Raw genomic sequence first — 25,627 nt, forward strand, 5'->3', positions numbered from 1 at the left:
AAAGGGCAACAGAAGCACAGCAAGCCACTTTAGCATGTTTCTGTGTGTGCCGCAGACTCATCTTGTTTGTCCCAAATCAGTTTAAGTTAATGGAGAGATCACTGCCCCCAGAAATGACTGGGACGGAGGAGATGCAGGCTACCGTTTATTGTATAATGCTTATTTTTGGGCCCCGCATACAGAAGCTAGGAAAATGCCTCCCCCAAATTTACTGGTCTTCGTTCTTTAGGGCTGATTTTGACATTTGAGGCATGAGGCACTGCTACCTCATAGAACTTCTCTTTTCTATCTGCAAAATACCAGTGCATGATCAAAACAGGTTGGAAAACTGCAAAAACTGTTTTATAGCATATCTTGTAAAATCAAACTTTCTTTGTTTTCCAGGACTTAAAAATGAGCTTATTTTATCTTCTTTTAGCTTAATGTTTTAAAATAAAAGCATGTATTTTTGAAGCTTCACTTACAGAAAATAGCTGTCTATAAATGGACATGTTCTGCAATGACTTGAACCTTGTTTTGGTAAGTCATGGGAATTTTTGGCAGAAATGGAAAAATTTGAAGTTAGCAATATTTATAAAAAAGTTTTGCCTTCATGCGAAAGGGTAGGCTTTATTAGAAAAACTTTCTTGCAAAACAGCATTAGTTAGTAATGATGTTCTGTCATGTCTTATTTCCTGAAGTGGTCAAATAATAAGATGTAGGTTATTGGAGGATTTCTGGTAAAAACAAAACATGCAAAACTCGGGTGGAAACTTGAGAGTGTGGTTTTAGGGCCAGCACATTCTTTTTTGTCGTGTGGTGTTCTTCACAGAAGGTCTTCATCTGGAGCTCCTAGATGTTACTGTGATCTAAATTGCTGGAGCTAGTAAAGAAAAATTATTCATTCAAGTATTTCTTGTTGAGATATGCTATTTTATTGAAACCGTGGTATTTGATAGGATCATACAGATCTTAACCATTTGTTTTCTGGCTGGGGAAAACTTGTTTCCTTCCATACTTTAAAATGTATTTTTTAGCTAGACTTTTATCTTTAACATATTAGAAAATATTTTACTGTATTTTTTAATGTACAATACACACATTTAGTACTGTGATATATTTTTATGGTTATGAACGAACTTTTCTCAAGTCTTCTTCTGAGGAGGTTTATAAATTTTACCCTATTGCTTGCAATCTTTTTTGTTTGTTTGTTTTTTCTTTTTTTTGTTTTTCTCCATTGCAAAATAAATTATTCTTTATGACCAGTTTTGTGTATAGCAAAGAAGGATAAGGCGTCCTGCTTATTCAAATGTTTCTCTCTTCTAATGAGTGTGTGTGTCAAAACACAGGGAAAAATATAGTTGCTTCTTGCCTTGAAGATCTTAGGCTTTTTTATTAGTAATTTATGGCAGAACAGCTCCATGGGCTACTGCACAATGTGCCTGACTGCAGCTATTCAGGAACATCTGGACTACCTGCACATCTCCAAAGAGTAATGAGGAGTCGGTATTTCAGCTTTTTTGGGTGGGAGAGGAAAAAGTCCAGCTGGGAAGGAGTTGTGGGAAAGTGAAGACCCAATAGCTTGGCCTTGTTATAGGGTTTGGCTTTCTGGCTGTTACTGAGTTCGTTGGCAGAAAACCTTCATTTGAATACGTGGAAGTCAAACAGCCACATTATTTAAAACTTGTCTTACTGCATTGCTGAAGCTTTCAGCAGTATCAGAGCTCTTCGGTTTGCTCTAAGCAGTGCCTTTCCTCTGAATCCAGGCAGCATTCCCCTCCTGTCCCCACCTGCACAAAACCAGCTCATACGATGAGCCTTTAAAAGTGTGTCTGCTTGTGCAGGAGGGATAGAGGTGACAAGTTAAAGCTTGTTGCTGTGACTGCAGAGCATGCAGTGTCAATATTAACCTGCCCAGAGAAAAGACATTCGGCCAGACTTCCCAGGTGCGTAGCAGCAGTGCTCAGTGGGGCTGCTGATTTTTCTTCCTCTACCTTTGTCTGTTTTCTGCCTGATTCAATCACAGGAGCAACTGGATTATCCCAACCCTAGTGCAGCTTAGACTCTCCATGGGTGAAGGACAGTCACTGTAATTCTCCTTTATTTTGTCCTCTGCCCATACTGTAATGTCTGGCAGCTGATGTGGCCTGACGCAGCTAAACTTGCACTGCCCTCTGTTAGGGAAATGCTTCAGACATTGTCAGCTTTAGGACAAATGTAAGTGTCTGTTGCACTAATTAAGTTGTGCAAAGTAGCCTTAAGAATGCTGGAGATTGCGCTCTGTCTGGGTTGCTATAATTTTTCCAGGTAATTCTTAATGTTCAACATGCAAGAACAGCCAGCTTTTGAACTGCTAGTTTGTTGTCATAAAACTACAGTAAAAAATTACTCCATCTCCATAACATATTTATAAAACTGAAAGTACAATTAACAAAAAAAAAAAAAAAATCAAATTTTCCATTTTGATGCAACGGAGCATCTGCAAAAATACTCTAGAGGACATGATGATAACCACAATCTGCAGCTGTTGTGTTATTGAGAAGTGATCTCAGATCCGTGGTCAATGCTGACTTCAATTTTGTACTTCATGTAGGGATTCAGCTTCTATTTATAATGTGTTATTCCAAAATTTTGCATCTGCTCTTTGAATACAAAATGAATTTGAGAGTCCAGAAGTAAACTTGTTTTAAAATAGGTCATTTACTAAACAATTCTCAATTAAAAAGTTCATCACTGTGCACTATTTTCTTTTGCCCACAGGATCTCCGAAAAAGAATAGCAGTGAAAATCATATTTAACTGCGGTTAAAATTCACTTAAAACTTGGACAGGCTTTGTTTGAAGAAACATTTTTAGAAGCAATGGTCATATGTTACCATTACATATCAGACAAAGGTGGTGGCGGTGGCTGGGGGGAGATGGGGTGTTCCAGCTGAGAAATTACTCTTCAGTGTCTCATGAGGAATTTTGTAATGATGAAGTTCAGGCTTAAGGATTCCAGAACAAAAGCAGCTTTAACTCAAGTTCGCACAATTAAGCGTCTGGGTTTGTAGCATTACTAATGATGATAAGTGTTACAATTTATCATGGAAGGGCATGGAACAATCGTTTGGCTCCTTTTGAGACACTTGGCCCTCACGCATAGCTTTCCACTAGGAAACATCTGCTCCTGAGTGGTCTGACTGCACCTCAACTGCCTGTTGCTTCAGATGCAAAGATGTCTCCTGCTGCTGCTTATTAAAGAGGAAAAAAGAGAAATGGATGCTTGGTTAGTAATGCCATGCTTTGGGGACTTTCCTTGTCATCTGTGGGGTCAAGAAAGAATAACTTCCCCATGATAAGTTGTAATTTGACTTGTGTTTTGAGGGTTCTCTGCTCTTTTTCTGAAGGACAGGAGACTAGCCACAGTAAAAGGTGGGACTTAGGCAGGGCATGTTCTTTCTCTGAGTGGCACTACATTCTTGGGGATCTGGTTCTTGTTTTCTTTCGAATGTGTTTTGGTTTAAGACTGTTGTCAGCTTTGAGGTCAGACTCTGCTAGAATGCGAGAGTCTACTGGTTTATTTTCTCTTTTATGCAGATGCTCTGAAATATTAATCCTTGAACAGGCAGAAGGCTGCTCCTATTCAAATTGAGATGAGCTAGGTTTCTTTATTATTGCAATTCAAATATGAAAATTTAATTCATAGCTTCTGATCTGATGATAGAAATTAGTAAAACGCTTTGCTACAACAGATGTCTACTGGAGGTCCTTACTCTTTCTGCAAAACTGTTAGGACAAATACCTCCTTGCCATCTCTAACCTTACTGGCAACAAAACACAACACTGCTTCAAGCCTCTAAGGTGTCTCCCTTAAGGTGGGCTGAATGCCTTAAGAGTTGCATGCAAAATAGTGATGAAAATCTCTTCCATAACAATTGGAAAAAAATGCATTATGATTTAATGGAATTATGTCAGCTACAACATAATTTTCTGATATTTGATCATATAGATAAGGAAACACATGAATAAAACTCCACTGTAAAGGTGGTATCGCAGTGCAGTTTATAGGAACTGGGAGAAAGCAAAAAAACTAGACTTAATGCATTTATGAGTCTTTGTATACTTTTTGTTCCTCTACAAGAAAGCTTTCCTGTTGGAAGTCCAAAACACTTTGTTGCACTCTCTTGGGCTACAGCTGTGTGTCAGACAGACTAACAAGGTCTATTTGAATTTGACCTTTGAGTTGGAAAGTTTCTTTAGTCTAAAACCTAAAAGCTGTTCTGGAGTTCAGTAAACTTCTGTTAAATGGGAACTAAAACACAGCTTATACCTGAAGTCTGTTCACAGTCACTACAGTGCATCAGTGCTTAAAGTATATTTATAGCGAGCTCATTTTATTACTTCTTTATTTGTACAGGGGTATTTGAAAGGAATTTTGAAAGACAGAAGAGAGAACAACTGCATAGAAATTCAGTTTAATTTGCAGCACAGACTCTGATGCAGAAAACTCGAAGATTAGAGGTAAAAGTGGATTCTTTGAACCCTGTGCTTAGAAATTGAGCCCTTGGTGATTTGTGCTTAATACACGCAGTAAAGAACAGCTGTTGTTCTGCTAAATCAGGGCTTCATCAAGAAGTGGGAAAATAAACATACTGTGCTAGAGAAATGCACAACAAAAAAACAACAAGGATAGGAATTGTTTGCCTGTAACATGGAGGTACAGTGATGCTAGGAACGGAATAAAGGAGAGGTGGAGCAAAAGAGGCCTGGAGAAGAAAGACCCTGAAATTAGAGTGCAAAGCCTTTATCAAATGTAAATGGATGGGGGGGGAGGGAGAGGACAAAAAATACCCAAACAAACAAACAAAAACGCACCTGCAGACAGTCTTTCTTTTTCTCTCTTTCCTGAATGATGGACATCACTGCTTTTTTTCCAATTTATCTGTGCTGTGTTCACACCTCAGGGTATTTGTGCTCCTGCTACCTGCAAATGGAAACAGCTGATAAGGGGTATATGAGAATGTGCACGTAGCAAGCAGATGGGCCAGATCCCCTTGGTCCATTGTATTCATTCAAAGCTCAGCATGTCAAAATTTTCCTGTGTGTAATTGTTACTGTATTTCCCAGTTTCTCCTTGATTGAGCATAAGACAATTTAAGTTACACCCCACCCTGTTCTTTGGGGGCATTCAAGCTGGACCTGACTTCAGGTGTCAGAAGTGAAGCAGTGATCAGATTTGCTGCACTGAAAGCAATTGCTAATATCCAGTTTCATTTTAACACTTAATGTGCTGGAGATCTTTGGACATTAATGGCTAGCTACAAACCTGCTTGTGCTTATACAACAATAAATCCTCTCTGAATTCTGTATAGTATCGCCCCCAGGAAGGCAGAAGGAAAGAAAATCACTATCTAGATTATCTAGCCAGCACAGTCTTTTTGAATTATTTCTTTGTAAGCCCTATGATCAGTCTTTGAATATGACTTTGTTTATAGCTTGTTCTAGATTTTTGGTGCTTGCTCATATCTTTGCTGCCCTGCACCCCTTGCAGGCCTATAGTCTGCAGAGGACTTTGTAAACCGGAATCAAGCTCGGATCTGTAGTTTTAGTCCCTGTGAACTTCTCTGCAGCTTCCTATGTGAAGAAAGGCACTATCCCTCATTCGCTAAGCATAACGAGTAAAGAATGAACTATTCTTTTCCGGAGATGTAAAGAATCTTCAAGACTGATTCAAAATTTGTTTTTGTTTGGTGTAGTTAGGCTGCTGGATTTTAATGTACTGGTAGTATTGACCCAGTTACGTGCTTTCTGAAGTGTGTGAAACATTTGCTGTCATTTGAAAGACCTTGTTCATCTTTCATTTCCCCTTAGTAAGATTTTGATTCTGCTATGTGATGTCTCTATCACTGTAAATATCCCGTTGACTACTGTCGATGCTTGAAGAGTCAGTTAAGACCAAGATAAATCTATCACAAAAGGGTAGATTCTGAATTTGTCTAGAGAGTTTTCAGTTACCTATAAATAAAAAGCTTATTTTGAAAGTCACCACTCTTACTTCTCTGATTTCCAAGCTGCTGAGTAATCTGTAAAATTATAATAAGGAAGAATGACTGTAGTAGAGGAGGTATGACTATAATAGAGGTGATATGAGAAAGAGCAGACTGAGCAATGGTGAACACCAGAGTTGCTAGTTAGTATGTTTGGATTGTTTAAATTGGTGATCAGTTATGTGGTGCTGTAGGGTTAAAAGTTTTCCCCATATACGTGGGATATAAAAACCCACAATCTTCATCACAGATGTCTTTTCTACTAATGTAGTTCTTTGCTTCTCACTCAAAGCTGTGCCATACTGGTTTGCTTCACAGAATCACAGAATGGTTGAGGTTGGAAGGCACCTCTGGAGATCATCTAGTCCAACCCCCCTCCTCAAGCAGGGTCGCCTAGAGCATGTTGCCCAGGACCCTCTCCAGACTGCTTTTGATTATCTCCAAGGATGGAGACTCCACGGTCTCTCTGGGCAACCTGCTTGAGACCTTACAGTGAAATAGGGAAAGACAAAGATAATGATTAACCTTCATTCTTCTTGCTTCGTCTCTACAGGACAGTGGTAATAGCAGTATCTGTTCTGGTCCGTGATAAAAGGCAGCTGTAGTTTCCTACTGGCTGGAGGTGTTTCAGGGCTGTGAAGGAGGTGTTTCAGGGCTGTGAATGCTGTTTACAGATAATCATCTTATCCCACCTTCTCTTCAGCATTTCCTCTTGGCTAGTTTGGGTGGTTTCCTACTTCATTTTTTCCCCCCACCTCCCCTAGAAATTTCCCCAAATAGTATTCTTTTGTAGCACAGAGGTCAATTAATGTTGAGCCAGGCAGTCTTGAAAACAGCATCACCATTGGATCAAAAGTTGTTTCCATTACTTTTGTGCTTAGAACTTGCAAAACTTCATGACTATTACAAGAAAAACTAAAAATTTATTCTTACACAGTTATAGGATGATAAAGCAGTTACCTTTTATTTATTCAGCAAATAAACTCCTTGGGCTAAGCTGGGCTTACTTTTCTGGCATGGAATGGCCAGTATCTCCTCACAGAATTTTACTAAAGCCTTACCTGTACTTGCAAGCTTTGCCAACACTGGCTGAGAGCTTTTTTTTTTTTTTTAAAAAAAAACAACAAACAAACAAATAATCATGCACCACTGACTATGCCAGCTAAATTTAGATTAAGATATGGTGGTTAAAAGTCTTTTTGCCACTACTGCTTATTTTGTTCAAGCAGTGTTACGAGATATGTCCAGAAAGGGACTACTTAGCTGATATCAACTTTATCTCCCCTTTAATGATTTAAGTGGACAGAGAATAGGAGTTCTCAGTTTGAACTGTCTGAAATTGAAGTATGGATTATATAGCACTTCAAAATGTCTATACTAACCTAGTTGAGAAGGGCCTCTTCCTGCCCCCATGGGCACACATTCCAGGTTTGATTACGAAGAACAAAATAGAGGCACCACACTAAGTGTAATGAATTGCACCGGACTCATTCTGACATTCCAGATACCTGATCTAGCTTGATAAGCAAGAACAGTTGAAAGCAGGAATATAGTAAAACAGACAAGTGGGATAAATCAGTTCCTTGACTTTTATTGCACCTTCAGGGGATCTTTGTAGGTAGATGGTAATATTGGCACCTTGTTCCTCTAGTGCCCATGGATGTACTGAAAACATAAGAAGTGAGAGGGTTGGTTTGTTTGTTTTTAAACTGAGTCAGTTTTCTCAATTCTCTTAAAAAGTAAAAGAAATCAAGTAGGAATAGAGAATTAAAGAAAGGAAATGGGGAGCAAATAGAAAATAACAGAGACTGTGAAGGATAAATGGCAATGCAAGGGGAGAATGCTAAGGAGATGAATAGAATGAATGGGTGAGAAGGTCCCTGTTGGGGTTTTATGCATCCTTCACTGATTTTCTTAAATGTCACACCCTTTCCCAGGGGTATATGCTGTTAAGTATTATAATCCTCTTCTGTCTTTCTCCCCTTTTCCTTTATAGGAGAAAAAAAGTAAAATACAGATTCCTGGCAAAATCTGCGTTATAATTCTGAATTAAAGTAAAATTTTTATGTTTGTTTTCTCTTTGTCCAAATTTTGACAGTGTGAGACCTGTCTTCTGTGAATGTCAGACATGGATAGTTGAGGCGTACTATATGAAAGGGAAGTATAATTGATCTGTCACTGTTAGCGTGCCCTCATCACAGCAGTTTTTGTTACCAATATGAGAAATCTGTTGCACTCCTATCGCTGTCTAGGTCTGTACGCTTAATTGTATTCAAAACTGGCCCCTTCCTGGGAGGCACCTAAACATTCACACTACTGAAATCTACAGCCAGACTAAAAGCTTAGATGCAGATCCTGAAAGGTATTTATATGTCTAAATCAGACTTGTATGAATTTCTCTGAGGATCAGAGCCCTGGTATGGACCGGAAAAGCAGAGTAAGTGAATGCTGGGTTGGCATTATCTCACACCCTTATAACCCTGGGAGGCTGAGGGCAAGGATAAAGGAGTCCTGCCTCTCTTTTACTCCCTTGCAGCTCCCAGGTCTTGGGGACCTATAACTGTAAGGCGGGATCCAAAGAGGAGGGGAGCAGGCTTCAGTGGCAGACCTGTTCCTGGGTTGCCTGCATTTCCCACAAGCTCCACAGTGAGTTCCTGTTGCGGTTAATTCTGGAGGGACACATCTGTGCTTACAGGTGTCTGTCTTAAGAAATTATTGTTCATGGTAAGTAGCATTTAGGACTATCCAGATATGCTGTATTGACATCCTTTGAAGAAACCAATTCTTGCTACTTGGTGTTGGTAAGTGTAATTTATGCACAAAGCAGCCAGCTGGGAGGAGTTTAATGCTGCTCCTGCCAGCTTTACCAGAAGACAGATTTCCTTTGGATTTACATGATAAACTTCTCTATCATGTGGGCTTTGGACTAGGTCTTGCCTGAGAAAATGGCTGGGATGCATTTTATCTGTCATATGGGGAAAATCTAATTCCTCAGCACAGTTCAAGATGGTTTGAATGCACATTTTTACAAGGCAAACCTTTGAGTTGCTAAACCAGAAGAGAAACATAGAAGGCAAGTTTTCACTGAAAAATCAAGTTATCGCAAATAAAATTCTTTGCATTTGCAAGAAAAAAAGGGCAAAAAGATACTATTTTAATGATTTTGTTAAAGCAGATGTTTGCTTTTCTACAGAGCATGGTCTTTCCCCATCTTGATTACTCACAAAGCAAAATACATTGCTTCACGCTGCATTGATAATGTAGTGCTAACAACGTCTAGCAATACAGAAGCAGTATTTTCATTGTGACAGTGATGCTCTAAGGCATACTCTCCTGGCTATTTCTAGGCTGTGTTAGTTATTCTCTGCAAAACAGGCCTTTATTAAGAGTTTGCTTAGTGGCGGCATGAAATAATGACCAGGGTGCTGGATTTCCAGAGTGGAATGAAGGAATGAGACTCAATCATTTCAATTCTTAAAGTTCCCACAGCATTTTCCTTATGCTAGGTGGATGGTAACACATTTGGGCACTGCTCGTGGTTAAATGCTTTGCCTCAGAGGTGTTTGGATTTTGGTGGTAGATGAGACACTGCCTGTAGCCCATGTGTGACTGTGTGTGTGTGTCTGGCTGCTGAGTTATGAGTGAGATTTCCCAAAGCAATATGTACTGCCTTGCCTCTGGCCCCGTTAAAGTAATTTACTTTAAGAGAAGTGGCATTAAAACAGCACCAATGACACTGGGAAATAACACTTTTAATTTTTCACTTGATACTGAGTTAAGGATGGGTCCATTTGGAGCTTGCAGGTGGCATAAACATTAGGTATAGAATATGGAAAAGTGACCAGAGAAGGTAGAAAGTAGCCACCATTCTCCTTTTTGCCTCTGCAGAGGAAGACCCAGGTAGGCAGTGCAACCAAAATGTTGCATTACGTGTAAACAGGTCACCCAAGTAGCAGGGCCTGTGGAATATCAAGTAGGCAGAAAAACTGCCCCCTTGCAAGAAATTCAGAGGATGGCAGAGAAGATGAGACCCATTACTGCTAGACAGTACTACTCAATTTTTGCTTCCTCCCACTGACGACTGAGGTTTTGATCCTAGATTCAAAAAGTGGTCTGAGAGGTCAAGACAAGATGATATATACATGTAAGAAAAGTATGACTGTAATGATATCTTCCATTCAGAAATCTTATCTTTCTTTCAGGGGGCACTGTTGCAGGTACTTGACAACAAAGGTAATGAAAATAACTGACTCAGTTTCTAGAATATTTTTGTTTATGCTTTGTAAGCCATTTAATTCCTTCCCTCCCACCTGCTTTTCTAAAGATTTCATGGGTGCAACGATGTAAAATTAGCTGCTGAATCTTTGAAAGGAAGCTCCGGGAAACAGATGATATGCTTTCAGGCTAGACTTTCAAAACACTTCCCCCAGCAGATCAGATTTATTTTGTATTGGATTTTAAAAAGGGAAATAGTAAATTATGTTGCTGTGTCCGTTGGCTGAGAAACAAACCATTTTCAGTTGAATGCGTTATGCTGGAGTGGAGAAGGCAGTATTCCTCTGGGGTGGGCCAGGGCTGGAGTTACTCACTTTGTCCCAGATTCTGAAATGAGCCTCCAGAGAGATGATTGCACGTAGCTCCGTAATGAATGGCATTTGGAAGAAACTCCTTCAGGAACGCTAAAAATATCTTGCTCTCTCTTTAGGCCTTTTTCCTGTTCTAAAGGGGTGGGCTTGCTTGGCAAGAGAGAGAATTTTGGAAAAAAAAAAATATTGCGGGTGTGTAGCCTTCCTATAGAGCTATAGGAAGCTACTGCCAAGGAGAAACCTTTTCTAGACCTTCAGTTTTAATAGCATCTGTAACTCTACATTTAAAGTAGCCCTTCTTTTTTCCCAAAGCAGGTATGCTATGGACAAAGTACATCTGTCTCAAGTTTTTTTTCCCGTGCAGTAACATCTGTGCTCATTTCCAAAGTCCTTTCAATCCATATAACTGTGCGTTGGTATACTGGATCATGGCCTCATCATCAGGAAAGGGCAGGAATCTGAGGCACTCTGATTCTGACCTGATGCCTCTCAACACAAGTGGCTGCTGTAACTGCACATTTTGAGTGGATTTCAGAGGTCATATTGGAAGTGAATATTTATTCCTCCTTTGAAATAACAGATGGTATGGGAACACCTGGAGCCACTACTTAACTGCAGAAGACATCAGGGTGTGAGCAGTAAGTTAGTAGGTGTAAGTGGAGGTATGCTGGTACGTGGGCTGGTTTGAAGTAAAAGCAACCAAGAGGAGAATTTCAAAAAATTGGAGACCTGTATTTCCATCCTCTCAGCATATAAACTTACCTCTGCTCCCAGTGCTGTTTGAGGTTTACTATTTTTTCCTGATTGTTCTTTGACTTCCACAGACATAGGCAAGCCTTTTTTTTTTTCCCTCTTTCTTCTTTTAACTATGTCTGGAAGTACATTCATAGGTTTTGAAGACAGTGAGGACTGCTGGGTTCACCTAATCAGATCTCTTATGTAAGACTTCCTTGAATTATTTCTTTTTGGAAGTAGAGGAGGTCTTTCAAAAACAATAAAAGCAAAAATCTTCCAGTCTTGATTTTTAAGTAGAGATTTCCTTTAAAAAAAAATAAAAAAAGCTTTGACTTGTTAAGATTTAGAGTCATTCAATCCATAGCACTTTTAAGGCCGTTCTGCTTGTGTCTTTTTAAATGGCAACCTTGCTAACAAGTTTTTGTCATGACCAGCAGACTTAGGAGAGCCAAGGTTTCTTATGGTTTTTGTGAACTTTCACCCTATGGATTTTTGTGAACTTTGTGCAGCTTTCACCCTTCCCTCCTCCCTAGGTACCTGTCGATAACTGAACTGAGAGAGAGGAAGGTTCCTGCTAGCTAGCTCAGACCAGCATAGACGCGGGCTGGCCAGCTGGCTGCTTGCATATGGACCTGCCGCTGCTGGCTACTGCCTGCTTTTCCTCAAGTGGAGGTTGCTAACTAAAATCTCTTAGTCATCAATTTTTACAAAACTCGGTCTTTGAGACCTCTTTTCAGCTCCTGAACTTGAAACTGGCCAGCCAGTTTAAAGTTGATTGAGGAAGGGTACAGGCAGAAGAGGAACGGGCAGGTATATGATGGTGGTGTGTAAGCCTCCTTTCCTTCAATGTATAACTAGCAGCTGGTAACATCTTAAAAGCTGGAAGTGTGACAAGACCTAGTAGCTATGGCTTTGAATTGAGCCCACAGATTCAGATGTTCCCTAAGTTTTCTTTCATTGGAGGTATAAACTTTGCAGCTGGCTCCAGTCCATGGAGGACATGAGCACTATTAGCTTTGGGAAAGTTTGAAACTAGATGTTGTGTGTTAGGCTCTCTTTAATTACATTGTCTAGGTCATTTTCTGCTAGTACAGGATGATTTTTTTCTTCTGTATTTTTTCACAGCAAGTGGAGTATCCCATCTTCATAAATTTGTTTCTGAAGCCAAATGTGTTGTATCATTTCATTTAGCAAATCTAATGTAAATTAAGAATTCAGTACCACATGTTCATGGTAGACACAGAATTTCACAGACGTTAAGATGTTTTATGGCTTTTGGATTTGCTGAGAACCATAATTGTAAGAGGCACCAGACATGAGCATGGAAACTAAACTGCTACCATGCTGCAGAAGGAGAAATTATTCCTCCAGGTCACGGGTGATGTGAAGTGATGAAGCAACAAACTGAAAGGAATTGACAGCGCACTGCCCACTGGCAATTACTTGTGGACTGTGGCTATAATGATTTTCCATATGTTACTAAAAAGACCTTCCATCTTTATTATAGACAGAACTGGCAATAATAGTAAGAATTCATCCCATTACTGAAAGTAGAGTCTATTTGGCCAGTGATCAACATTCATTTAAATTCCTCTGCTGGAGATTTAAACTGGCATAGGCAACTATTAGTGAGGTCATAACAGTGAGTTGCATTTCTCTTGTCCTGAGATGGCTAGCCAGTCTGTTGCACTACATATGTATACTATTTTTACAGTACTGTCTTTTGTTGCCAGTGTTCATGATCGGGAGCACTTCTGCCCAAAGGCAACAGGCTCGAGGAATGTAAGCTATTTAATGAGTCTTAGCCTTTTTCACATGCAGTAATGAGTAATAATAGCTTATACAAGAGATCATTAAATTGATCAAATAGAGAACATCGAACTTGCATGCTGGAAGGCTAATTATGAATGGAAACTTGATTTAAAAAAAATAGTTGCTGTCATGTCCAAAAAGGCAGAATCAAAAGAGTGTTTCTGTTACTGCTGTTAGATAGAGCAGCATACTTAAAGCTCTACCATTTAATTCAGTGACAGGGAGGCAGCCACATGAACAAGGAATGAGTTCTCTCATCTTTTTGGCCTTGACTTAGTAAATCTAAGTGTGTGAATAGTTCTGTGGTTTGAAAGGGGTCATGTTCATGTTAAGTGTATGCTAAGACACCATTCTGGATTGGGTCCTATATACACACAGATATACCAGGCAATGAGTAATAAGTTATGCAGAAGGAATAATAAGATATTCTGAAGCATATGTGGCAAAATTAGTGATTTCACTTTGCAAAGGTCCAATATATATTAACCTAAGCATAAGGAGTTTGTGCTTTGTGAATTTTGGATTCAAATTTTGGAACTGAAGTAAAATATGAAGCTACTTTCTTAGTTTGAGGCCAGAATCATGCAAAATCACTCTGAGTGTAAACAGGTTGACCTTTCCTGGATCTAGCTATGTTGAATGAATACATTAGCATCCTGGATACTTCAGCATGGCCCACCAGTTGGAAATGGCAGTGTGCATAGCTCTTCATTGGCAGGTAGTAAGAAACTGGCTGAATTTGCTTGCAGCTGTGCTCTAATGAGTCTTTCAGCCAGAATACCCTTAGGTCAATAATTACAAGAGTGCAGATAGTGACAAGAGCCATAAGCTGCTCCCATTTTTAGCTTGCCTAGCTCTTGGCAAAATAAATACCTGTCTACTGCTTAAGCATCTCATGATTCTGATTTGAAGCCTGAGCTAAATCACTAGAAACACAGTCCCAGAATTTAGGTTTGACTTTCAGGTTGGTATTAAGACACTAGTGTAATTTAGGAAATGGTATTTTTTTTGGCAGCAGGAACCGCAATACATGCCTCTGCCTTGTGCTTGCACAGGTGTTTGGGTGGTCATATGGTAAATTAAGTGTTTTTTTTTCTTTTTTTTCTTTTCTTTTTTTTTTTTTTTTCAGATCCTGTTTGCCCCACACAAATGTAATGTGCACAGTAGCACTAAGTACAATGAAGGTGTGAATGAGCAGCCAGGAGCAGAGATGGCCTAAGATGACTTAAGCAGAACTACTGCTGAAGATGTAACCACAGGCTCAAAGTTCATGCTACTTCTGGTAACCAATTCAATTTCAGAGGCTTATGTCCCTCCTTGTGTGATAGCTATGGGAAGGAAGGCCTAATACAGCTTACTTTAAAGATATTGTATACCTTAAAGATACTGTATACCTCAAACTTGTCAGGTTTATGACTCTGGTTTACATGACACGCTCGTAAGGAAGTGAGGGAATCTAAATGGGTCCTTCCAGACAATGACAAACTAATTGGAAGAAGAAAGTCATCGATGATCCTTTACTACAGTAGCACACTTAGTTGAGAAGGGCCCTGCAGGGGCTCTTGAGGGTTTGGTTTCATTCAAAATTTACATGAGCTGGATGATGCTTTTAAAATTTTAAGTTTTGAAGATGGGAGCCAAGCCAATCCTGCTGAGGAATGACTAAAACTTGAAGTAATCTAGATGAAACAGTCTTGAGAAATGGGACACAGTTCAGTAGGGATAAGCGTAAAGGTGGACGACTTGGGCAGAAAGCAGTACAAATGTGGGTTAGAGAATAATACAGGTAGCTGTTCAGCAGAAAAGAATCTGTCACTGTTGTGGCCCAGCAGCTGAACAGCAATCAACAGTGCCATGTGACTGCAAGGAGAAAAAGCAGGTGCTGTAGAGGGGTGTAAAAAGACACAAGTTGCACAAAATGAGCCTTCTCGTCTCACCTTCATCACGAATTCCAGTTTTGGATGCCGGTATAAATAAACTGCAGAGAAGAGCTAAAACAGAGCTTTAAGGGAAGAAAAAAATGCATATCCGCATGGAAAGACTGAAATAGGCTTTCTTAACCTACATTAGGGAAGAATGAGAGAGGAAATCATAGTTCTAAAGTATATACCAAGTAGCTGCAAAGAGGAAGGGATCCATCTGATAACTTCCTGTCCAAATATCAGGGACACAGTTAACAGGCATAAACTAGCACAAGAAAGGCTTAAATTCATTTTTTTAATAGTAAAGATAGATGGTAAAGCACTGCTATAAATTGCCTGGGGAGGTTGTAAAAGACCTCCAGTGATGAAAATCGTAATAGCAGTTAGATAAACATCGGACAGGAATGACGTCTTACCTCAGGGCGGGGGAATGCCCTGGATGACCTTTCAAAGTCTTTTGCAGGCTAGTTTTTCTATTATTCCATAATCAATTGCCCAAACCTTTTGAGGAATAGTGTTACGGCACGGCTGAACTCCAGAACCGATACTGCTTCACAAATATCTTGATCAAGGCACAGGCTGTTACTGTACACAAGTTATAAGAGATCTCCCTTGTGCGTGCTGAATCACTGGCCACATCCAGAAGCTGCACTCATTGACACTGTGTTTTCAGTTGACATAAGCATTGATGTTGCATGCAGGCAATTAGAGAACAAATGTGTTAATAGAATGTTTTCTTTCTAGACCCAAGGGATCCAAAATGAGCTTGTTACTTTTTAAAGTGCTTATAAAAGTATCATTTGCCTTTAGGAGCGAAGCTTAGAAAAAGATCTGTATCCAAAAATACTTATTTATTTTGTCATTAACTTGTTACCATTTTATAAAGCTCATAATATCTCTAGCCAGTGGTGACCCTATTTAAATTTGGGATGGGGTAGGAGGTGCTGAATTGTCCAAGAATTGCCACAGATATTTGATTCTTGATCTGGGCCAAACTTATTTAATTTTCAAGAGTGTCTGACAGCTGTGATTTCATTCTGTATACATTTTACCTTTGCTAAGAACATTTTTGTGGCAGTTATCTAGGATGGAAAGGAAAAGACAGAACTGGAGAATCCCAAAGGATGCACTCAAATGGACTTTAGGCATCTGAACCTGTCACAAACCAGGCTGGATACCTTGAGGTTCTGCAATATTGCCTACTTCTTCCATCTATACAGAACAAAGTTGCCTAGCTATAGCTCCTGCAGTAAATGTCTGTCACTTATTTGGGCCATGATTTATATTTAGAGTAGACGTAGGTTTGCCATGCCAAACTGTGAGATGGCATAAATCCATCTGAACAATTCCCTATGGTACTCCAAGTCATAAATGGGTCAAGTGCTGAAAAGAAGAGGGTTTGTATTGAAAGCTGGCATTTGTGGTGGTACATGTGCTGTGAGAGGCAGTTTGCTGGAGTATATGGAGTCTGGCTTCTTCATGGACTTTCTCCTATTGTAGGAAAAATGAAGGATTTTACTCTTCTTAGACACACTGTATCTTTTCTCCCCTTGCTTTTATCTGAGGCTCTTATGTTTAGAGGACACACAAAAACTGTATAGGCCAACAAGAAAAAAGTTAATAGTTTAGTGTGTACATCCATAGTGAACAGCTCACAAGCCGCACATCACTATGGATCCACCTTGTCTTACACTGGAAACTACAGTGAATTGAGGCAGGTTTGTGCAAACCTAATGCTCATTTATCATGTGGCAGCCTTGATGCTGGACAAGCTACAGTATTAAACAAACACAGAGTATTTTCTGAGTCAATGTCAAAACTTAGCTAGTTTAATGAGTTTGGATGAACAAACAAATCCATCTTTTAGAGCTGGCAGAACAGGCACTGCATAGGAAGTTGTTTGTGCTGATGCTGTTGAAATGGCAAAGATGCCTGATATGCCTGGTGCAAGAGTCTGAAACTGTTACATGAGAAAGCTGCTATCACTAGACTTCCAAGAAAAAGACAGTTACCACGCTGACTTTGAGATGAGCCTGTTCTTCTGATGATAGCTGCAGGAAACCAAGATGTGGCTTTTCTCCTCGATTCGAATAGGCTCCTGAACACTGAGTTGGAGTTTGTATGCCCCTCTCTGTTTCAAATTGAGGAAAAGAATTTTCTGTAGCAGAAAACTGCATGTTTGAGTCCTAGTAGTGTAGGAGCTTCCACAAAACAGGCTGCGCGCCTAATACAGTCTGAAACCATGTGTTGTCTCCTACCTTGCATTGACCAAAAGCACAGTGGGTGCAACACTGGTGATGAGAAATGGTCCTTGCAAATAGTTACAAACTAGCATTGCGTCTTCCTCCCCCCCAAGCTGTTAGTAGAGTTAATGATTTTCTTCTAAAGGACAGTAACGGTTACAAGGACCAGACCCTTAGCTAGCATAAGCAGCTGTGAAGCTTAAACCAGCAGAAGAAGTGAGCCTTGCAATAAGGTGTGGTATTTTTTCTACAGCAGATATTAAGATTTGCTGTTGAGCAGAACTCCCATGGAGCGCAGCAAGGGGCTGTGATTCAGGGATGACCCAATGAGCAGCATATTCCTTATGTGACTAAAGAGGCAAGACATGTGCCATCATTAGAGAAGGAGGTGCAGCTGAGAAGTGGGAGATGGCAAGGTCCTAAGCTTCTGCAGAGTGGGCTTCGCTGTAGCTGAGTCCTGGCATGATGCAGCAGTGGTGGCTCTGTTTGTCTTTTTCCTAAAGCTGGGGATTTAGGTTAAAACACAACATCTGTGTCAGCAAAGTCCTGCCACCAGTCATGAGATAGAGCCCCTACACAGAGATCCTGCTTGAACTTCTGGGAAACCATAGGTTGTCCTCCTCTCTCTGTGTCTGCTGATGCTGTAGCACGCAGCCTTTTCTACTGATCTCAGTTCTGCAGTTTCTCCCCTACTGCCTTCTGCCACTTTCCATTCTTTCTCTGCTTGTAAGATTTTTTTTTTAACCCTTAAGGCATATGGATGAAATCTCTGTGGATGAGAATAGGACACCTCTGTTCAAATAGAGCAGGGCTTTGTTATAAAGGTTTTAAGACACTCCTGACATGAGTAGAAATGCTTATGGCTTTTGAACCTGGCTAAGGGTTTGAAACTCTGCTCTTCAAAGGCTTGTGATGCTCTTTATTTTCATATTCGGTCTCAGTACCACTGCCAAGAGGCACTGAAATTCAGGGGGAAGTTCCCTGTGCTATTGTCATTCTCCAGTATCAGCCTTTATTGCCTTCCTCTGAATTTTGCTTACTTGATGGAGTGCACGATTAGACCTATGTGGGGCATCGTGTGTTTCATTATGAAATCCACAAAGGGGGTGGAATCAACCAATAATAAACACAGCTGAGCAAGATTTCAAATGCACAGCACATGTTTTCTGCTTTACAGATCTCTGCAGCATTCTGAGCCTTTGGCAGATGCACCAGAAACTACCCAAGTTTGTGTACCCCACTGTGATATGGGTAGATAGACTGGGAAGAGATTTCTAATGATACCAGTGCAGTAGTGGGATTGCTAATGTGTATATCTAATATTTAATTGGAAAAGGGAAAAATAGTTCTGTAACTATCTTTTTCAAAATATATGCATTCTTACTGTTCAGCAGGTATATTTGATGCAAATCACTCTTGAGATCAGCAGATTTTGAGATGTACCTGGCCCTACTGCAAATAGCTTACGCACAATGTGGTTTTAAAAAGCTATTACTAAACTGCAGATTAGCGTTGGTACATCTTGTTTATTCTGTATGTGTTTTTTCTGGCAGAGAGAGGAATTGGACTTGTATCTAAAACCTCATTTATAAAGCATGGCTATATTACTATTTTTATTATTATACTTATTATTTCCTTGTCTGTAGATGCCAATATTCAGGAGCAGTTAATAACTATCTGGAAAAAAAAATCCAAACCATTGATATGTTTCAAACTCCAGACGAGTGTCATGGAAGTAAATGCATGTTTAGTGGAACAAAACAAAAAGAAGCTCTCCCCCTTGCCCCACAACCTCTTTCCCCCCGCCCCCCCATTCCACCCTCCCCGAGAACTGGGGATATTTTCTGTGAAAATGAAACACTTTCTTAGAGACCTTGTGAGTATTCTAGTTGACCAGCATGGAGACAGATGAACATTAAGGTACCACTCATGCTAAATTTGATAAATGCAAGTAGTTCCACTGACCTCTATAGGACTGTTCCTGTGCTGAGAATTCTCCATACATATTTTTGGTCAAGCACTCACCAGTTGCCCATTGGTAGTCTGGAACACCATAGTAATTGCTACAGGAGAAACAGAAGGGCAAAGACAGTATCTACAGCTAAGAAACAGCCCAAGATAAATTCCTGAAAAGTCTTTTTCAAAATACATGTACAAGATTGTAGCACCTAGCACTGCTCCCCTCCGCCCATGTTGAGGGATTTATCTGTTGCTTTTCAAGCTTTTTACAGATGACTCAGTGACATGCTCTAGAGATACATTTCAAAAATAACAATAGTTGTGAATGGATGCTGCTGTGATGTGATGCAGGACACAGTACCACAGCTATAACTGTTCTCAGTGTGGTGTAGGGCAGCACAGTTTCGGTACATCAGTGTTGCACTCAGTTGCACACAACTTGCACCTCAGACCTGCAAGCTGGAGGAAGCCTGAGGCTGCTGAGTTCACAACTTGTAGATTCAGAGCATGGAAAAAAATATTTCATTATATATAAAGATAATGCAATGCAATTTTCCATCTAGGCTTTTCTGCTTATAAAAGGGAGAGTGCAAAAAAAACCAACCAACCAACCAAACAAAAAAACCCCCAAATCATCCCTTGCTGGAAATAATTACCTCTAAATTTGGACACACAATGAAAAGTCTGACCAAGAATTTCACTTTATTTAAACTTAAGTTACTTTTCTTTGTAGTGTTGGTGGTTTATCTAAAGTGTTTCACCACTCACTGGATTCCTATGGCTGAGAATAAGTTGATAAAATTGCAGATTAGTGATTGTATATGTATAAAATGATGTATGCACGTGCATGTTTGTGCGCACGTGCACACACTCAAAACAAGTTTCATACAGCCAGTTCTTCAAATAATTTGCACATGGATTTTGTTTCTCACTTTACCATAGTTATCAGACTGGTCTGTCAGATTTGTCAGGCTGCTGTTTACAAATGAGCACTTTGTTGTGACATCCAGATTTATAGTTGTGATCCTTTCATTTTCAAATGTTGCCCAAAGCCAAACTAAAGATGAAGAAACTACACAGCTGCTCGTATTCAAGTGTGTACCTTTCCTAGCCTGTGTTAGAAAGACCATCAAGTGTCATAACAACAGCACTCAAACACTTTCACGTTACAAAGCAAGTGTCATGCCGTTGTGTATGTTGCTAACATTACAGTTTTAAAGCCCTTTTGGTAAATCTCTGCCTCCCTCTTCCCTCTCTTCATTGATAACTACTTCTTTGTGAAGGTGTGGATTTACTGCATTTCTGTTAGCTTCTTGTGTTACAGCTGACGTGCCTCTGCTGTGTGGCACGGTTTTGACAGTAATTAAAAGCAAGTCCTGCATCTGATTTACTCTCCCCCGATAGATTTACACTGAGGATGCAGTGGGAAGTCAGGAGCAGGAGAGCTTTGAGGATAGCGAAAGCAGAGCTGTGGGTATTGGAGACCAATAGAAAGGAAGCTCAGGGATAAAATTTCCCCTAAGTGTCTCTGGCAAACAGAGACACTGACAGAAATGCAGTTTGTTCTTTACTCATAACTTGTGGGTTATGAATGTTGAAAACAATGCACAGAATACTTCTAATTTTTTTGTGCTTAAAAGCTATAGAAGGTCAGGATAATAATGATGCTCACGTGGACTTATTGGACTGGCTATCACCAAGATGCCAACAGGACTCCGTTAATGACAGGTGACTGGCAATGATCCTGCCTTCTGCGGGTACCAAGGACTCGTTCCAGTTCTTGTGCTGTTTGCTGGGAATCTCAACAAAAAAGGATTACAGCTGGAACAGGTTATGAGGCTTTCTACAATACGGGCCCTTGTCCTGTTGGAGCGGTGTTGAGAGGGCTCGCTTTAGGAAGACAGTGCTTCTACTTTTCCTTCCCTTCAGTTCTTGAATGTGAGGTCACAGTCTGTCCCTCTGCATTTAACTCATGGGAACGATCAATGCGGTACTGAAAATTTTTATTTCAATGGTGTTGCCTGTGTGTGTCTTCACAAGATTGGGGCTTCAACATTTTGGCTGTCCATTCTCCAAAAGCGGAATTTTTATTTTCGAAGCAAGATAAATGAGGAGGGCCACAGATGCAGACCTGAATGATGGTGCTCTTACATGCAGAGGCAGTTGCAACAAAAAAGATTGTCAGGATCAAAGCAACAAAAGGCTAAATTTAAATCTGCATTACCTTATTCAAATGGGTTTTGAAACTTTTACCAGCAGCTTTGAAATGTTTCCAGTGGGCTGTTCATAATAATAACAAACAACAATTTCTCACTGAAAGTTCATATAAATAATAATAAGCCCCTCAAGTCTGAGTCCAGCATTTTTCCCCCTCTCTTGGCAGCAGCAAACACACTATCTGCTTTCTTACCAATAACTGTGCGTCTTCACACCTTTTTGTTGCACGGTTTCTCATTAATGATCTCTTGCAGGCTTCAGTCTTCTATTCTGAGAAAACAGAGAGCCTTGAAGGTAATTATTTTATTAAATATATGCAAAAATGTGGTAGGTCAGCTCTGTGGCACACCACCCTCAACAGTCTCTCCTGACACTTCCCTTCGCTTTAAAAGTAGAAGTATTTGGCATTGTGGTAAGAGAATGAGTGAGAGAGTGAAGAGAGGACATTTTCTGAGGTGAAGTCAGGGCCATGTGTGCTCAGTATGGTGGGAGGATAGATGCTGATTCTGGATGTTTAAGATTATAAAAGCCAGCAGCCAAGGCTGAGGTGACTTAACTGTGGCAGACAGGCTAGTTAGAGCTGTTTCCATGGTACTTTGAAGAAATTTCTAAAGAAAGTGTATGGATATTGATTTTTTTTTTCCTTACCTGCGTGCTGCCAGAAAAGATGTGGATATCTTGGCTGATGGCCTGTAGATCTCAGAGAGAGTGAGAGCACATACTATGAAGATCATACCAAATGCATGAAGTTTGCATCTTAATTTCTTTTTTGATGTATCATACATCCTGTACTTCTGGAGTCTATCAGCTGAAATTACAATAATGCAAAATGTCCCTCTCCTTTGTTTCTTATGATGTTTTACGTACATAAAACATATGTGATGCTGGTGTTGGCCAACATTGCTTGTGATTTACTTGTTCCCCATAAAAAGAGGCAAAAGTAAGAGCCAGTCTCCCCTAAGAAGTCTTTAACTAAGGCAGTCTGAAGTGTCCAGTCAGCAAGTGGTTCCTGCGGGTTCTGCCCACTTGCATGTGTCTGATGCTGTCAGGCAGTCCTTACGAGCTCGTAGCAGACATCCATCTGTCAGCTGAACCGTGTGTTTGCTGGATGAATTCTGAATCTTCAAGATCTGCTGAGTGAACCGGGTCATTAAAACTTGGTGAACTTTTTGCATCAGGGCTTTGGCTTCTTTTGGACGCTCTTTACATTTGTGTCTATTTTATGACCCTCAAACGGTCTGCTCAGTCAAACTCTGTCCTTGAGCTAGGCTTGAGAAACTTCAGGCAGTGTTTCCAAGTGTTCATCATCCCCAGGAAGAGCTATTTATTTTTGATGGTCTCTCTGACATGCTGTAAATGCATGTAGAAAAAGAAAATGAAGTGGGCATTTTGAGATGTTTAGAAGCTTAAGGAAAAACTGCAGATTTCTTGAAACAGTATAGAAAAATATTTTTCAACAGTGTATCTCCCAGTAAGATAGCTGCCAATGGCAGCTGTTTCCTCATACCACAATAGAAAAAAATCATGTTCCCTTAATGCAGGGTGTGATCTTAAATGGCTTTGGAGTCGGTCACTCTGAGGCTTCTGTTTAATTTCAGAACCAGGATCTCCAGTCTATGGGTAATTGCAACTTCCCTGTCAGTTCAGGTGACATGAGGGATTCCCCTTACTTCCTGCACAGGAAAAGGAAGAGGGCAGAATCAGACCAGTTCCTAGTAAAAGGAAAGAAAATTGTCAATTAGGTGCCAAGGGACAAGCCATTCAGAGCACGTCTACCAGCTGTTGTTGGGGAAATACAATAGAAAAGTGAATCAGGACAGGCGATGACCCTGACTCAGATTTTAAATGAAATTTAGGCGTCATTTAAAGCTGCAAGGCCCAAATGACTCAAGGGTCTGTGTTGTTTTGGAACAGATTTATACTTCTGAGTGTGAAATGCATGTCTGCACCATGTGAAAGACAGTGGTGAAAAGAAGCTCATGTTAGTGGAGATGATATTGGAAATGGAAAATATGTAGCTGGATTAATATGGTGCTACAGTTGATCATGTAGGACCTGCTAAAGCACTGTACGAATGCAGCTGCGCTGGTTCTTGGATTTAACTCTTTATGGAGCTGTGCTGCGTGGAGGCTCTAGTTTGAGCTGGTGCAACCTCAGATGTTTGGAGCTGCAATGTGATTACCTTACAGTGGTTTTCTAAGATGCTTCTGGAAAATAGTGTTCCTTTTCCTCCTTTATTTAGACCTCATTGCAATGCCACTGGAAGCATTGCTTGTGTATTTTATAATCTGTACCAAATGATCTTTTAGTTTGGGGCACTCTACCTCCTATGTTTTAACATGTTTTTAACTTGGGGACCAAACTGAGCCAGATAAAAGTTCTTAGCTATATAATTTGTTATGTAGTCCTTGTTGCTGGGGTTTTCTAATATTGCTCGCTTTTGAATTTAATCTTGCTGACAGAAGCTATTATATTACAGGAATAAATTACTCTCAAAGGATGATAACTGTTAATGTTTCCACCATTACCTTCCTATGGTGGAGGGTAGAAGCTATGTTTTTGCTCTAAAATGAGGGATGTGTGTTTTTTTTCACATCAGAATATTGATCTTGAGATAACTAGCCCACTGTAAAAACAGAACAAAACAGAAAATCACTCCTTTCCTCCCCCTGCCAAAAAAATCCCCTCCTATTCCTCCCCCTCCTCCTCCTCAGCAGTGTGATGACAGTTTGTAAGTCTGACTGTAATTATGCATGCTGAGATAAAAATAAACCATACTTCATTTCTGTTACTTATCTCAATGTAAAATCCTATTTTGACATAACAAACACTATATTTTAATGTTATCATTATTCTCTTCACTGAAGGGGAAGCGTCGGGTTGTGCAGGGTTTGGGAAGACGTTTTACTGACACTTCTAGATGTTTACTGACACTTATAGAGGGACACACTGAATGCTTACAGCATATAACACTCCCGGTCAGCTTTTTCTTAGCCATTAACACGCAAGTGTCAGGCAACTATGGGACTGCCAACTATTTCATAGCCCAGTCTGCTGGTTAGTGTTTCCATCTCTGAAAATCCCAAGCAAGCTGAATTAAACTGCAGTGAAGTGAAACCCCCAATGGCACACAAAGATAGAAGCAGAACATTGCAAATTGCACTAGAAATCACTGAATGAAAATAGATGGCATCAGACATCCCTAGGAAGTTGTAAGGAAATCAAAATGGGCAGCTCCATTCTTAGCAGAGCAGAATGAGATGCTCCGAATTCAGACACAGTGCAACGGGCAATACTCTACTCATCTTTGCAGTTAGTGGACCACTTGAAGTAGGTATATGTGTGTGACTCACTGTGCACTTAGAAGTAGATCTGAATGAGAGGAAGGATGTTTTCATGGAAAATTGAGTTCACAGTCTAACTTCATTGCTCATGTGTAAGCCCTCTGTGCCTCAGTTTCCCATTTGTAAGATGGAAGTAGGAATGCCCCTCCATCTCTCGGAGGTTTTGTGAGAGTAAGAATGTAAGTGTAGATTCTACTGTAACAGGACTCTTTATAAAGCACTTACAACAAGATTAAATGGATTTTTTCTTATTGTTTTGCACAGTGTACTGGCCTTAGCATTCACTTTTGTGCATTATTGCTATTGCATTTCCCTCTGAAGTTTTATTCAAATTATTTTCACAATTCAAAATGAAACTCTCGTTTTTTTCCCCATTTCACCTGGTTTTGATGTGAAACTGCACATTTCTCATGGCTCTTTAGATCACAAAGCTTTTCTTGGGGCTGGGCCCCAGCTGACTCAATAGTTATGCAAACATTAGCAAATTTTCCCTTGAGCTAAGTTTCACGTTTGCAATGAAACCTGAACTCCGGCAAATTTTGTGTGGTTTTCATTGCAAATGAAAAGGCAATGCAATAAAGCTGTGCCTTTTCCTGTCTATCCTCTGGAATGATCTAGTTTTTAATTTTTATCAGTTTCCCTATGTCAATGCCTTAGCAAAGTCATTGTTAATTTGCAGTTTAATGTATGTATATGAGCCATCAGGTAAGGTGTTTATTGCAGTTTTGAAGACATTTTTGGTAATTTTGGCAATAAGAATTTCACTAAAGTTTCACATATTAAGATTTTAGCCAACACATAA

The 25,627-nt window shown here is 40.0% G+C and overlaps 1 long non-coding RNA gene across 2 annotated transcripts in view; it reads left to right on the top strand.

Moving 5' to 3' along the window:
• The first annotated feature begins 1,740 nt into the window (after positions 1–1,740).
• The window catches only part of LOC112997341 (uncharacterized), a 54,148-nt gene continuing 30,261 nt past the window's right edge, over positions 1,741–25,627 (top strand). The window contains exons 1-4 of one of the 2 annotated variants that reach the window (XR_003262678.2): positions 1,741–1,925; positions 3,135–3,246; positions 4,378–4,481; positions 14,270–14,422. This is a non-coding gene — a long non-coding RNA (uncharacterized LOC112997341). Of the gene's footprint in view, positions 1,926–3,134; positions 3,247–4,377; positions 4,482–14,269; positions 24,273–25,627 lie in introns of those variants that run through there. The other variant, XR_010388541.1, reaches the window with a different exon arrangement.

Source organism: Dromaius novaehollandiae, chromosome 3 (assembly GCF_036370855.1).
Source record: "Dromaius novaehollandiae isolate bDroNov1 chromosome 3, bDroNov1.hap1, whole genome shotgun sequence".
In the NCBI taxonomy this organism is placed as follows: domain Eukaryota; kingdom Metazoa; phylum Chordata; class Aves; order Casuariiformes; family Dromaiidae; genus Dromaius; species Dromaius novaehollandiae.